The sequence below is a fragment of the Orycteropus afer genome, unplaced genomic scaffold (assembly GCF_000298275.1).
Source record: "Orycteropus afer afer isolate SDZICR_OR568_19922 unplaced genomic scaffold, OryAfe1.0 scaffold00294, whole genome shotgun sequence".
In the NCBI taxonomy this organism is placed as follows: Eukaryota; Metazoa; Chordata; class Mammalia; order Tubulidentata; family Orycteropodidae; genus Orycteropus; species Orycteropus afer.
The window spans coordinates 3,889,420-3,903,610 of NW_006921881.1; the positions used below are offsets into that span (position 1 = coordinate 3,889,420).

The 14,191-nt window shown below is 39.6% G+C and overlaps 1 pseudogene; it reads right to left on the reverse strand.

Annotated features, from left to right (window-relative positions):
• Positions 1–6,226: 6,226 nt before the first annotated feature.
• Positions 6,227–7,191, reverse strand: LOC122151078 (annotated as a pseudogene).
• Between the last annotated feature and the right edge of the window lie 7,000 nt (positions 7,192–14,191).

Here is a 14,191-nt window from a genome sequence, read left to right on the forward strand (position 1 = left end):
AAAATAAAAAATAAAAAATCGGTTGAGGACTGGGTAGGGCACCCAGGCTCTGTTTGAGCACACAGACTGTGATGGAGTTCCTGTGGGCCCAGAAGGTAGGTGGGAGTGGGGATGGCCACACCTTTGTTCACCAAGCGGGTGTAGGGTCTAGTAAGAAAAAGATTGTCGTACCATTTCAGTCTTGCAGGCCCTGAGTGTCCTTGGGGTTGCGCCACTCAGGAATCTCCAAGCCCTGCCATCTGTCCCATCAGGGTCACTCAGGCCGCTGTCAGACCGCAGCTCCATGTGTCTCCTTTTTTGGCATTTTCACACAAATTCTTCTGCTAGTTGAGGTTTAGTCCACTTTTGTATCCTTCCCTTCAAGGCTCAGGGGTCCAAGATTATCTTCTGTGTCTGTGTTAATTGGTTTCCCTTTTCTTTGTTTGGCAAAACATTCTTTACAACATTGTTTTTAAATAACTACATACTATGCCACTGAATGGATGTAGGAAAATATAATATGCTTGTTCATGTAATATCCAGTTTGTTGCAATTATAAAAAACCTCCAAAAAAAAATCCTTTTTTTTTTTTTTTTAAGGTAAAGAAGCATTGGTTTATGAAGATCTAGCAGTTTTATTTTTCTTACATTTTAGTTTTTTTCTTCACCCAAGTTAATGTGGAGCTACCCTCTAGTTAGTGGTTAACTTCCCTTCCCCAATCACCCTGGGTAACTATCAAAGTATACTTATTTATTTTTTTGTGAAACCCTTTTGTTGACTTTTTATAATAGTGGTTTCATAAAATATAATTTCATCCAGGTTGTAAGATGATTCTCAAATTCATCATTGTTCTTTAACGTTGCATAGTATTCCATTGTGCGTATGTACTGCAGTATGTTGATCCTTTGCTCTGTTGATGGGCATTTAGATGGTTTCCATCTTTTTGTTACTGTGAATAGTGCTTCTGTGAACATGGAAGTGCACGTATCTCTTTGTGATATGGCTCTTATTTCTCTAGGATATATATCTAGTAGCAACAATCATTCTTGTATTAAATATTGATGCACAGCCATGATCATTTCCATCAGACGAAGGCCTTAAAAGGGAATTTCCAGATGATAAATCAGTTTAGCATCAAAGGGAGCTGGTCATCTATGGGATTTCCATGGGCTGTGTTTACTTTTTTTTTTTTTGCTTAAGCGAAACCTCACCCACTAACATAGTAGTCAAACTCATCTAGAATTTCATAGTTCAACTTTGTAAGATTAGGGACAATACACCTGGGCACACCTCTCCTAAATAATGCCTGGCACCCAGGTATATTTAACAGAATCACTGTGTTAGGTTGGGTTCTCTAGAGAAGCAAAACCAGTAAAAGTTATATATATACAGAGAAAAATTTATCTTAGGAAAATGGCTCACACACTTAAAGAAGCTAGCAAGTCCCAATTTCCTGGATTAAATGTGAAGCTGGAGGCTTTTCTCAATGCACACAGCTGCAGGGCCCGATGAGCTCAAGGTTGGCAGGCAATATACCAACTGTTGACTCCAATGGATGATGAATCCAAGATCACCAGGCTGAATATGGATTGTTCACTCACAGACAGTTGAAGGCGGCACAACAGGATCCAGATCTACTGAAGAATCTGTTTTTTCCCCATGATGTCCATATATATATTGGAAGCAGGCCACACCCCTTGGAAAACTCCCTTTCAACAGAGTGGCTGCTCAAAACACATACATCTAACCTCATCATGTGAATAACCACATCACAACTGCCTAAACTACTCAGAATCATGCTCCAGCCAAGTTGACACATGACCCCAACTATCACAGTCCACTCCTTGTTAACTTGGAAGTTGTACACATATCATTAACCACATATAATCTCTAAATAAGAACAACTATAAAGCCATATTTGTGCCTAACATAATACACTAACACGTGTACAACTGAAATGCATTAACCCTGTTTACATTTCATAGTTAATAACAGAAGAAAACAAAAATATTTGATGCACACATACAATGAATAAATATAACAATCACAGTCATCATTTCTGTAACTGGTCATGTGGTTGCAGCTGATATTCAGAACTACTTTTTCACCAACCATTCCATATTTCCCTTGTCCTCAGCAAGCACCTCAGCTGGTCTTGGTTCCTTGCCTGGTGGGGTGACCCAAACTTTCATTCCTGAAGGGTCTGGGCTATTAGTAGTCATATCAGAATTGGGTTGCTGTAGTTTTCTATTGACTCTAGTCACAGGGCATGGTAGTACTAAGAGATGTCCTAAGAATCTCTTGTATTCCAGACATATTCTTCTTTACCCCCATTATGCGATAGCTATCCAATTTCTGTTTAGTAATCAGGATCCATCACACCAGACAGTACAGTGACACCCTTCTTTGTCTGTTGATACAGAGGCATGAGGAAGCCAAAATAGCTGTGTGGCATTCTTAACTTCCAGTTCAATGCAATTAGTATTGTGTTTCCAGGTGGGAGTGTTCTTCCCTTTGGGACTAAGATCTTCAGAACCACAGAGCATAGGGTAGCAGGGATAGGAAGCAAAAAATTTTTGAGTGGGTCACTAGGGGTAATAGTGAATGGTACCACTTCCATTTCCACCCCTTGGTTCTTGGACCCACGAACACTGTCTATTGGAGAAACAGCACCATATACTGGATGTTGGTTTAGAACATATGCAACCTCCTGGAGAAAATTGTCCCGACTCTTCAAGGTATTGCCACCTAGTTGGCATTGTTATTGTGTTTTCAGTAGGCCATTCCATCGTTCTATCAAGCCAGCTGCTTCAGGATGACAGGGAGCATGGTAAGACCAGTGAATTCCATGAGCATAGGCCCATTTCCACACTTCATTTGCTGTGAATTGAGTCCCTTGATCTGAAGCAATGTTGTGTGGGATATCATGACAGTGGATAAGGCATTCTAAGTCCATGGATAGTAGTTTAGGCAGAAGCATTGCATGCAGGGAAGGTGAATCCATATCCAGAATAAGTATCTATTCCAGTAAGAATGAAGCACTGTTTTTTCCATGATGGAAATGGTTCAATGTAATCAGCTTGCCACCAGGTTGCCAGCTGATCACCCTGGACTCAGTGTTGGTGTCTGCTGCTGACAGATTAGGTACTCAAGAGTGGTGGTAGCCAAATGAGCCTTGGTGAAGTCCATGTTACTGAGCCTATGCATGAACTCCATCCCTGCCACCATGGCCACTTTGCTCATGGACCCATTGGGCAATGACAGGAGTAGCTGGGGAAAAAGGATTTCTGGTTTCCACAGAATGTGTCATCCTGTTCACCTGATTGTTAAAGTCCTCCTCTGCTGTGGTCACATTGTGGTGGGCATTCAGCTGAGACACAAATATCTTTACTCCTTTGGCCCATTCAAAGAGATCTATCCATATACCTCTTCCCCATATATCCTTGTCACCAATTTCCAATCATGCTCCTTCCACATCCCAGACCATCCAGCCAAGTCATTGGCCACAGCCCATGAATTTGTATGCAATTGCACATCTGGCCATTTCTTGTTCCATGCAGAGTGAACAACTGGATGCATAGCTTGAAGTTCTGCCCATTGGAAGGATTTCCCTTCACTACTGTCTTTTAGGGAACTCCCAGAAAGGGACTGCAGTGCCCCAGCTGTCCACTTATGAGTGGTGTCTACATATTGCATAGAACTATCTGAATACCAAGCATGAATTTTCTCTTCCTCAGTCAAAAGATCATAAGGAACTCCCCATGAGGCCATAGGTACAGAATGGGAGAGGGAAGGTAATGTGATTGGAATAGAAACCATAGGCATTTAGGCCACTTCCTCATGCAATTTACTTGTCCCTTCAGGTTCTGCTCAAGCCCAATCTCTTATATACCACTTCCATTTAATGATGGAGTACTGCTGTGCACATCCAAATTTATGACTCTGTGGGTCAGACAACACCCAGTTCATGATGGGCAGCTCAGGCCTCATGGTGCCTTGGTGGCCCATGGATAGGCATTCAGTCTCTACTAAAGCCCAGTAATAAGCCAAAAGCTGTTTCTCGAAAGGAGAGTAGTTATCTGCAGAGGATGGCAGGGCTTTGCTCCAAAATCCCAAAGACCTGCATTGCACTTCACCAATAAGGATCTGCCAAAAACTCCAAACAGTATCTCTATCTGCTCCAGACACCTCAAGCACCATTGGATCAGCCAGATCATATGGCCCAAGTGTCAGAGCAGCTTGCACAGCAGCCTGAACCTGTTGCAGAGCCTTCTGTTGTCCTGGGCCCCACTGAAAACTAGCAGCTTTCCAAGTCACTTGAAATATAGGCTGAAGCAACACACACAAATGAAGAATATGTTGCCTTCAAAATCCAAAGAGGCCCACCAAACATGCTTCCTTTTTAGTTGTGGGAGAAGCCAGATGCAATAATAACTTATCCTTCACTTTAGTAGGAATATCTCGACATGCCCCACACCACTGGACCCCTAGAAATTTCACTGAGATGGAAGTTGCCTGAATTTTTGCCAAGTTAATTTCCCATCCTCTACCACACAGATTTTTCACCAATAAGTCTGAAGTCATCAATACTTCTTCCGTCCTAGGTCCAATGAGTATAATGTCATCAATATAATGGACCAGTGTGACGTCTTATGGAAGGGAAAGGTGATCAAGATCTCTATGGACTAAATTAAGACATAGTGCTGGGGAGTTGATATACTTCTGAGGAAGCACCATGAAAGTATATCGATGGCATTTCCAGATGAAGGCAAACTGCTTCTGATGGTCCTTTGAAATTGGTATTGAGAAAAAGGCATTGGCCAGATCAATAGCCATATACCAAGTACCAGGAGATATACTAATTTGCATAAGCAATGAAACCACGTCAGAAACAGGGGCTGCAATTGGAGTAACCACCTGATTATCCTCTGAAATCCGTCTTTTTTTGCACAGGCCAAATAGGTGAATTAAATGGGCATGTGGTGGGAATCACCACCACTGCATCCTTCAAGTTCCTGATGGTGGCAGTAATCTCTGCTTTCCCTCCAGTGATGTGGCCTTGCTTTTGGTTTACTATTTTTCCAGGTAGAGACAGTTCTAATGGCTTCCACTTGGCTTTTCCTAAATGTAATAGCCCTTACTGCACATGTCAGGGACCCAATATGGGAATTCTGCCAATGGCTGAGTATACCTATTCCAATTTTGCATTCTAGAACTGGGGAAATTGCTACAGGATGGGTTTGGGGACCCACTGGACCCACTGTGAGACACACCTGAGCTAAGACTCCATCAATGACCTGATCTCCATATGTCCCCCCTCTGACTGTTGGGCCACAGTGACGCTTTGGGTCTCCTGGAATTACTGTCATTTCAGAGCCAGTGTCCAGTAATCCCTGAAAAGTCTGATTATTTCCTTTTCCCCAATGAGCAGTCACTCTTGTAAAAGGCCTCAGGTCCCTTTGGGGGAAGGGTGGGAGAAAGATAAATAGCATAAATTTTTGGCAATGTAGTGGGGTCCTTCTTCAAGGGGACACAGGCTCCCCTTCATTCATGGGGTTGTGGGTCTGTAAACTGACTCAAATCTGGGAATTGATTGAGAGGCCATGACTCTGTATTCTGGTGATTCAATCTACACTGCTGTTCATGTGACCTAGACACCAGGCTGAATGGTGGATTGTTTGCTCAAGAGGATCAAGATCCACTGAAGTGTCTGTCTTTTTCCCTGGAAGCAGGCCACACCCCTAGGAAAAGCCCTTTCAATGGATTGACTGCTCAAAGCATACACATCCAATCTCATCATGGGATACCACATCACAACTGCTTAAACCACTCAGAATCATGGTCCAGTCAAGTTGACACACAACCCCAACTATCACAGTCCCTAATCTTTGAAACTCTCTTAGTAAGATGGAAAAAGATGGATTACATGGACATTATGGTCACACTAATTATATGAATAATTACATTAGTTTAGAAGTTCTGTGCATTAAGAAGTCAGGTTGATGGTGGGTGGAGTGGACATGCTTGCCAGAGTCTCACCAGGTGACAACTTGTTTCCTTCTTTATTACTCACTAGACAGGCTTTCCAGATGATTGTTTGTGATACGTTCTCATTTTTACACTGTTTAGCTTTAATTTCTTTATTGGCTTTGTTATGTTTTTCTAATATATTTTGAATTTGTCTCCCAATTAAGAATTAATAGATCTGTTTCAGCAAAACAGTAACACTTTGTGGCTTTTCTTTTTTTTAAAAAACTTTTCTTAGAGATGCCTTCATGGCTTTGTTCCTTAGGCTATAAATCATGGGATTCAGTGTTGGGGGCACAACAGTATAGAGAACAGTAAGGAAAAAGTCTAGCACAGTTGGAGAGTCGGAAGGTGGCTTTACAAACTCAAAAACTCCAGTAAAGATAAATAATATGACAACACATAGATGGGGCAGGCAAGTAGAAAAGGCTTTGGCTCTCCCCTCAGCAGAGGGGATCCTCAGCACAGTAGAGAATACGTGTGTGTAGGAGAGGCCAATCGAGATGAAACAGAGAAATCCCAGCAAGGACAGGAAGCCTATGGCTCCAAGCTCACTGATGTAGTCGTTGGAACAAGAGAGTTTAAGGTTTTTTGAGGGATATCACAGAAGAACTGGTGAATGATATTGGCACCACAGAAGTGGATGGAGAAAGTAGTAGCTGTATGCATGACTCCAGAGATGACTCCACTGATCCAGACGGCTAAGACTCCATGAACACAGGTGCCAACATCCATGATGATTTCATAGCACAATGGAAGGCAGATAGCCACATAGTGATCATAGGACATCACTGTGAGCATGGCCATCTCAGCAGAACAACAGACAGTGAATGCAAAACACTGCAATATGCACTCCCAGAGGGAAATATTGCCACTATGCATGAAAGAGTTGCAAATGGATCTAGGTACAGTCACAGTAATATAGCCAAATCCAAAAAGGAGAGATGTTTCAGGAAGAAATACATAGGTGAGTAGAGACTATGATCTATGGAAGTTGTAGCAATAATGACAATATTACCAATTAAAGCCACCAAGTATAAAACTAAAATCACAGAAATGTGCAAAATTTCTGAGGATTGCCAGAAATACTCATGAGAACAAATCCATTCATTATAGTGAAATTAGTCATATTTCCTTCTCTGTTCCTAAGAGCAATGCTGGCTGCAAGATAAGATGGACATCCATAGAAAGAAAATTTTATTATTTAACAACTGAATCCACTTATTCATTGAAATTAAGGTGGGAAGTCAGGATCATCAGTTTATCATTGTAAGTGTGAAGTAGCTTCAAATAATAATAACTATGCTGAACAATTTTAAGTGACATTGCTTCAGTAACAAAGAGTATTGGATAAGGTAGATTATATATTTTCATGTCACTCATTTCAAGCAAAAAGAAGGACAATATATATCATTTTATTAATAAGAACTAAACGACCAACCAAACTCACTGCTGTAGAGTCATTTCCAAGTCATAGCGACCCCTCCTTGGCTTTCTGAGGGGGTATCTCTATGGAAGTAGATTGCCCAGTCTTCCTTCTGAGGAGTGGCTGGTGGGTGGGACATGTAATAAGCCACTGCTGTCCACTTGATTCTGACTCATAACGACCTTACAGAACTATGGGACAGAGTAGAACTGCCCCATAGGGATTCTAGGGCTGTAAATCTTTTCAGAAGCAGATTGCTTCCTCTTTGTCTCTCAGAGCAGCTGGTTGGTTCGAGTTAGGCCAATGTTTTAAACACAGAGGCACTAGAGCTCCTTTTAATGGGACATATAGACCATCAAAATTTTATATGTATTAAAAGTTTCATTTACTTCAAACTAAAACCAACCAAACCTACTGCCATCGAGTTGGATCTGACTCATAGCAACCCTTCCTTGGGTTTGCAAGGCAGTATCACTATGGAAGTAGATTGCCCAATCTTCCTTCTGAGGAGTGGCTGGGGAATTTGAACTGCCAACCTTCTGATTAGCCATCAAATGCCTTAGACACTATGCCACACACACATGTATATTTATTAAGTCATTTCTGAGGTACTTATTCTTTCCTATTAAATCTTTCTATTTATTCATATACCCCTCCACCACACGTGTTTTGTTTACGTAATTTTACAATTTTCTTTCAAGTAGGAGAGAATAAATTCTTAATTTTCTTTTGTAAGCCTTTACTAGGAAAATAAAATCAAGAGCACATTGTATATTGATAGTATCTATACAACAATTATGATATGCCAAACATATAGTATCCCAAATGGATCTGAAAAATTCTAAGTTTCTATCAGATAAATAGCAGGCCATACCTTGGCCACTGTATTCTTAAACAGAAAGTAAAATGGCTTCTAAATACATAAAACAATGTTTATTATAACTGAATTAAACACAATTTAAAGCTACAATGCAATAATATTTATATTGATCAAATTTGCAAAGATACAAAAATAAAATACTCAGATTTATTCAGTATGAAGACAAAATATAAAACATATAGCTAGAAATTTAAATTTGTGCATGCTTTCTAAAGGCAACAACTCACTGAGCAGGAGTGTTAAAACAGTCTGTCCTTTAAACCAATTCAATTCATGCTAATACTTTAATTAAATCACATGAGTAAAGGGTAGTAAGGAATATGTTTATTTGGAATAATTACAACAGTGAAAAGTGGAGAGATCATATAATGTTAAAATAAAATATTATTTAATTATTTACATGGTGATATTTACTTTGAAATCTTTTTTTCATGAAATGAGATAGTGATCATAATTTTCGTTTAAATAAAAGTACATATAGACTATATACAGGCTGCCGGGACAATGACAGGCATGGGTGGTTCAGCAACCCACTTGTTCCCCTTTGGGAGTTCTGGTAGTGTAGTGCCTAAGGCACTTGACTGCTAACCAGAAGGCTGGCGGTTCAAACCCACCAGCCACTCCTGGGAAGGAAGATTGGGCAATCTACTTCCGTAGTGATACCACCTCGAAAACCCAAGGACGGGTCGCTATGAGTTGGGTCCAACTTGATGGCATAAAGCAACAACAACAAGACTATATACACTGTACGCAAATATGTATGAATGAATATAGAAGGAAGAGTATCAGGGAATATAGCACATGATTATTTCTGGAAGGTTTAAAGGATTATTATCCTAACCTCCAGAAATCCTTCTTTTTGTTACCTAGCACTAAGTCCACAGATGTACCTACAATAAGTTATGTAGCTGAAGGTTATGGATGCTTTGCTGTTTTGTGATATACTACATAATTAATTAAACATTAATAAACTGCTTTACTCCAAGATTGACAGAGGGTGCCTGGACTAGAAGAGGCAGTCATCAGCACATATTTAGTCTAACGTATATGAAAACTGACTCAACCTTATGGTTTGTGTGTGTCTGTGCAGATATTAATCACAGACATTGTGGATGGCACTTCACACTTCTAAAGATTCTAATGATACACTTAAGAGTTCCTGGGAGGTGCAAATGGTTAAGTATTCAGATACTTTATGCTTCTAGGATCCCAATGGTACATTTAGGAGTCCCTGGGTGGTGTCTAAGACATTTAAGTGCTGACCAGAAGGCTGGAGGTTCAAATCCACCAGTCACTCCTTGGAAGGAAGATTGGGCAATCTACTTTAGTAGAGATGCTGTCTTGGAAACCCAATCGACTCCATAGGAGTGAGTTTGGTTTTTTGCGTGGCATAAATGGTTAAATATATTGTTCGATAATTTCCACATTCTGTGAGATTACCTTTCTTTGGAATGGGTACAAATATGGATCTCTTCCAATCAAATGACCAGGTAGCTGACTTCCAAATCTCTTGGCATAGCCAGGTGAGTGCCTCCAGTGCAGCATCCATTTGTTGAAACATCTCAATGGGTATTCCATCAATTCCTGGAGCCTTGTTTTTCTCAACTTCTCTCAGTGCAGCTTAAACTTTTTCCTTCAGTATCAGTGGTTTTTGATCATATGCCACCTCCTGAAGTGGATTATCATTGACCAGTTCTTTTGGGTACAGTGACTGTGTATTCCTTCCATCTTCTTTTGAACTTTCCTGCATCATTCAATATTTTGCCCATAGAATCTTTCAATATTGCAGCTCCAGGTTTGAATTTTTTTCTTCAGTTCTTTCAGCTTGAGAAATGTCGAGCGTGTTCTTGCCTTTTGGTTTTCTAACTCCAGGTCTTTGCACATTTCATTGTAATAATTGAGTTTGTCTTCTCAAGCTGCCTTTTGAAATCTTCTGTTCAGCTCTTTTATCTTGTAATTTCTTCCATTTGCTTTAGCTACTCTCTGCTCAAGGGCAAGTTTCAGAGTCTCTTCTGACATCTAGTTTGGTCTTTTGTTCCTTTCCTGTCTTTTTAATGATCTCTTGCTTTCTCCATGGATGATGTTCTTGATATCATCCCACAATTCCTCTGGTTTTTGGTGATTGTTATTCAATGCTTCAAATCTATTGATGGTCTCTAAGTTCAGGAGGGACATATTCTAGGTCATATTTTGGCTCTTGTGGGTTGTTTTAATTGTGTTCAGCTTCAACTTGAACTTACATATGAGCAGTTGATGGTCTCTTCCACAATCAGCTCCTGGCTTTGTTTTGGCTGAAGATATTGAGCTTTTCTATTGCCTCTTGCCACAGATATAGTCATTCTGATTCCTGTGTACTCATCTGGCAAAGTAAACGTGTATAGCTGCTGTTTGTGTTGTTGGAAAAAGATATTTGCAATGGATAAGTCATTGTTCTTACAAAATTCTATCATGCGATCTCCAGTGTCATTTCTATCACCAAGGTCAAATTTTCCAACTGCCAATGGTTCTTCTTTGTTTCCAACTTTTGCATTCCAGTCACCAGTGATAATCAGCACATCTTGATTACATGTTTGGTCAATTTCAGACTGCAGAAGTTGGGAAAATTTTTCAATTTCTTCTTCTTTGGCTTTGGTGGTTGGTGTGTAAATTTGAACAATAGTAGTATTAACTGGTCTTCCTCGTAGGCATATGGATATTATCCTATCACTGACAACATTGTATTTCAGGATAGATCTCGATACATTCTTTGTGTTGATGAATGCCTGTCATTCTTCTTCAATTTGTCATTCCCAGCAAGTAGATCGTATGATCATCTGTTTCAAAGTGGCCCAAATCAGTCCATTTCAGCTCACTAATGCCTAGGATATTGATCTTTATGCATTCCATTTCATTTTTCACAACTTCCAATTTTCCTAGATTCATACTACGTACATTCCATGTTCCAATTATTGGTGGATGATCTTTGCAGTTGTTTCTTCTCACTTTGAGTTGTGCCACATCAGCAAATGGAGGTCCCAAAAGCTCTACTTTATCTATATCATTAAGGTTGGTTCTACTTTGATCAAACAGCTCTTTCTTAGTGATATTTAGAGTGCCTTCTGACCTGAGGGGCTCATCTTCCAGCAGTGTATTGGACAATGTTTCAGTGCTATTCATAAAGTTTTCTAGTAAGATATCAGACAGTGTTTCACTGCTATTCATAAGGTTTTCTTTGGCTAATTCTTTGAGAAGTGGATGACCTCTTCCTTCTTCAAAGTCTGTCTCAGTCTGGAAACTCTGCTGAAACCCATCCACCATGGGCAACCCCGCTGGTGTTTGAAACACTGGTGGCACAGCCTCCAGCCCCACAGCAACACACAAACCACCACAGTATGACAAACTGACAGAAAAATTCATTTCCCTTAGCTGTTCCAAAACTACTCTGCCACTTCCTGGCATCTCCCTGCCTGTTCCTGCAGTCCACCCTGTCTTCCTACTTCCTGCTGTCTGGGGGTGGGGCCTCTCTCTCACCTCCTTACCTGTATCAGGCATCCTCCCTATCTTCTACACCCTAATTTGGTGAATAGTAACAGGAGTCTTAAAAACTTGCTAGTAGCCATCTATGGTGCAACTAGTGATCTCTTCCTGTCCAGAACAAGAAGAGAGAAGAAAATCAGAGATGCATGGAAATAATTAGTGGACCTCAGCCTCCATAACCAAAAGACCTGAAGAACTAGATGGTGCTCAGCTGTAACTCGCAAACACTGAATGGGATCACAGTGGATGCAGTGGGAGAAAAAGGTGGAACAAAACCAGACTTAATGTTTTGGTATAGATTAGTGGAACCCTCATGACTATGGCCTTAGTCACCATTCAAGCCTAGAACTGAACTCACTCCCAGGGTTCAATTTTCAGCTAAACAATAAAGAGACCTGTGAGGTGAACAGTAACACCAGGGAAGCACTCCTTAGAACAATCAACCATAAGATATCAAAAGGGCAGTATTCCCCCATGTATAAATCTCAGAAGGCAGGCATGAGTAGAAATGAAGGACAAAGGGAAATGGTAACCACAGGAAAGAAGTGGTAAGAATGTTGTTACATTGTGGGGATGGCACAAAACAAAACATATAGGAACTCTTGAATGGAAAAACAATTTGCTTTGTAAACTTTCACCCTAATCAAAATAAAAAGTGAAAAAAAAAATGGCTACACTGTGCCACTTGGCAATTTACTGCTCCTTGTTCACTGCTTTTGTTCAATCTCTTCCTCTTATCAGTATTGGATCTACTTCTTTATATTTTCCTTTGAAGTTATGGGATCCAAGATTACCATTAGTAACTGTTTCCCTTGCTTTTTGAGTCTTTATTGTAAAGGATCTGGATAGTGTATCTGCCTATTCTGTCATCTTGGAACCTTCTTGAGTCACTAGTCTCCACACTATTGCATTTTGATATGTAAATGGGGAAGAATAAACTATCATGGGAATAGTGCATGGAGGATGTATTCTTTCTGTAAGTGCATTCATTTTTCTTTTCTTTTCTTTTTTAAACTGTTCATTGTGATTTGGGTGAAATTTTACAAAGCAGGTTCATTTTACATTCAACAGTTAGTATACCTTTTGTTTTGTGACACTGCTATATTCCCCACAGTGTGTAATAGCTTATCTCCCACTTCCTCTCTGTGGTTACCCTTTCCCTGTGTCCTTCTTTCCCATGCATTCCTGCCTCCTTTCTTTCTTTCTGTGCAAATGTTGCTCTTCTGATCTTCCATAGCTGATTACTCTAAGGAGAGCATCTCCCTGGTGTATGTGTTCAACTCATACGCGTGTGTATTGTTTTGCTGAGAGTTAAGCCATGGAAATGAGTTCAATTCCAGGCTTGAAGGATGACCTGGGGCCATAGTTTCAAGTTGCATAGTCTCTATCAGATCAGTAACCCTGTTTTTTTTTTTTCCTTTTTCTCCTTCTCAACCTTCAGTGAAGACATCTTAAAATTAATTTCAGTGTTTTATAGGAAAAAAGAAATGGAATAAAATGAAAAAAAAAAAAGAGGCCAAGTAAAGTAATAATGATTAACAATTTGCAACATTTAATTTCAATAACTTTTAAAGTTTTAGCAACTTACAACTCTATCAGCTTCAGTACAAGCATTCTCACAGATTTACATACTTAACTAACTTATTATTTCTGTGACCATAAGTATAGAAGTGAAGTAATAGCACATTGTACCTTTAATTTATTTTTTAAATTTTATTAAAATTGTTTTATTTTTATTCATGTGTTTATTGAGCATGTTGGGTAAATTATTTATATCTTTAGAATATGAAACTATGTCATTTATGGGAGGTAACAAACATTTTCTCCCATTCTGTTGCTTGAGTTTTCACTTACTTTATGATTTTCTTTGTTGTACAGATAATTATAATTATAGTTGTGGAATTTATTAAAATAAGCATTTTTCCTTACTGATAAAGATATTTTATGTGTTTTATTGGTGCAATGGATAAAGGAATTGATTGCTAACCAGAAGATCAGCAGTTTAAGCCCTCTAGCTTCTCCATGGAAGGAAGACTAGGTGATCTACTTCCACAAAGATTTACAGCCTAGAAAATCCAATGGGGGTCCTTAATGAGTCGGAAACAACTTGAAGTATCTTTAAAACATTTTGGAGTTCTGATTTTAATAGTTAAATCTAATATAACTGGAATTGATTTTTTATATGAATTTATATAGATTTCAATCTATTTATTTGTATTCTTCAAAATTGGTAACTAATTGTCCCAGTAACATACACTGATTTGGAATTACTATGTGTATGAGAGGTGCTTACTCACTGATCTGCACTGAACACGTTCCCTTGTTACCCTACCGAGAGGGACCAGGTCTTCGGGAGCAAGGTA